Raw genomic sequence first — 2,500 nt, 5'->3', positions numbered from 1 at the left:
TTGTATTCAAGGCAGAATTTAAAAGTTCGATATTGGTTTTACATCCGTTTTCGGATGTAAAACCCTTCTGCCTTAGGTTCAATACAATACCTCTCCTTAACTTTCTGTCAAGGATGGAGGAGAAAATTCGGCCGAGAATGGGACCTATCGTAATAGGTCTCCAATCCTCGACCTTATGGCCCGATTTCTTTGCTTTCATAATTAATGTGGTCCTGTTACGCTTCCATATGGAAGGATAACAGGAACTATATAAACAGATGTTATAGATTTTAGATAATATTTCAGGCAGTCCGGGGATCATTAGGTGTTCTTTTGTTAATCCATCCGGACCTGCCGCGGCTTTCTTTCTGATCTTTCTAATTTTCTCCGCCACATCCTCAACAGCTATCGGCGTAAAAATTTCGTTTAACGACAGCTTAGAGACACATTGATCATTAATAAACGGGACACTAGATGGTCCTTGTTGCCCCCATAATTCTTTATAGTGTCTCTTGACTTCTTCAGCTGCCGGTGGCTGCCTGGCTGGTTCCAGGTATGCGCGATCGTCGTTGATAACGACATCGGCCAACTTCTTTGGACACTCATAAAACAGATCCTGGCATCGTGCGTATGAAAACCGCTTTCTTGCGTTGCGGCTGTTCTTTTTATGTCCCATTTGGGGCTTGTTCCGACTTAAATTACATTTAGTGATCTCTATTTTATTGACTTTCTTTATAATTTCATAGAGATGTGCAATAAAATTATTTAATTCTTTACCAAGGGCTTCCTCGTTCCCTTGGTTTAATTTAAAAATATTTTCCAGCCGATCGTAGGCCTCACTTAAAACAGGAGGTACGTCGGCTGTCGTCAGTATGGCTTCTTCCAGGCTGAGTCTCCATGCACTAAGAGACTCATTGTCAACGCGGATCTCAGGCGCATTTGAAGACGCATTGCCTGGATCCACGAGATCGCACCCTCCCACTGTTGCCCAATTAGCCTCCTGAGAGCTTGTTGCCTCACCGACCAGTCTTAGCTTTTTTCTCTGATATTTGATCTGGTCTAAGGTCTTGTTTGTGAGGATCTTATTTATTTCTTTGTTTGGATATTTATGATTTTTAAATTTTTCATTAAGCTCTCTCAAGAGACTAAGTTCTACTTCCGTCCAATATTTATCTTTTGGGGGGTCCGGTCCCCTTCTTTTCTGATTTCTTAGGGCAGGGTGCGCATGCCTTTCGTGGGTCGAGAGTCCTCTCTGGGTCCCGAAACTCATGGGACATGCTTCACACTTATATTTTCCCACTGCCTTTTGACCAGTGCCTGTACATTTAGGAATGTGGCACTGGGTCCCATGAAGTTTCGAGAAACTTTTCCCACAGAGACAACTCCATTTAATATTCGCATCTGTATGGTGTAGATCGAGGTGCTTGTTCAGGTCGGATAACGACATGAAGAAAAGGTTTATTCCCTTCTCTTCACATACTGGACACGCAACCCGATCGCCCACTAAAGGTACCGTAATTCCATAACTCGTTGTCCGTTGGCTAGCTTGGTCGTCACCCATGATCCCCTGAGAAGCGGAAAAATCCGCCACGGCGCCTCCGGGATCGAGAGGCGTCGCGTCCGAGGCTTCGGTTGAATCGAACATTGAAACAAGAATATGTGTATCCGAAGTATTTAATTCCATCCATCATCCATCTCATGTCCTTTGATTAGCCAGGTCGTCATAGGTATGAAGGAACGAGTTCCTTGTTGTTGGTTTAACATCCTCCTCTTCACGGTACTCCATTTCCCGTTTCGGCACGGCCGATGATGTTTGTTCAGCTCACGTCCCTTCGTCGCTACACTCCGTTTGGCCATGTCCGCTAACACCCGGGGGATATTTCCCCACGCTAGCGAAGCGAACATGTTACCGGCGGTACCACGAGGAGGTAGGAGTGCAACTTGGATAGACAGGGCCAAGGCCCTGCCTATCCCCGAGTACCTATGACTCCCCAAGGCCCCGCGACAAGGCCGTTATGTAGCGGCCAGACGCTGAGGGCCTCGAGGGGTAGCAATGTGAGGCACGGCCCGGCGGCGCATCGCTTTCCAGATGTTCGTCAATTTGCTCAAAGGGAAAAAAAATTCGCTACGCACGACCAACAAGGGCCGCACGCAGCGAAAATCCCCCCTCGAGTATGCGAATCGAAGTCCAGCGGCGTATTGCTTTCCAGCTCAGCCACCAAACCCGAAACGTGCAGCCTTCCGACAAAAGCACCACCGAACTGCTCGCTCTTAGACCTTCCAAGCACATACAACGCCACGTTGAGCGGTGTATTGCTCTTCCAGTATGCGCGACTAAGTCCAGCGGCGTATTGCTTTCTGGCGCGTGTCAAAATGATAGCACATACCCAGCTGGCACAGCCGGGGACACCGCCTAGGTGTAGATGGGAATCGATTTAAAGGAAAAAAAAAATTCGCTACGCACGATCGATAAGACCGCACGCAGCGAACCCTTCCCTATTGTAATGAGCGACTAAGTCCA

This window comes from Bombus fervidus, unplaced genomic scaffold, assembly GCF_041682495.2.
Source record: "Bombus fervidus isolate BK054 unplaced genomic scaffold, iyBomFerv1 scaffold0025, whole genome shotgun sequence".
Taxonomy (NCBI): Eukaryota; Metazoa; Arthropoda; class Insecta; order Hymenoptera; family Apidae; genus Bombus; species Bombus fervidus.
The sequence above is the reverse complement of the archived record's forward strand: the minus strand, read 5'-3'. Positions refer to the sequence as shown.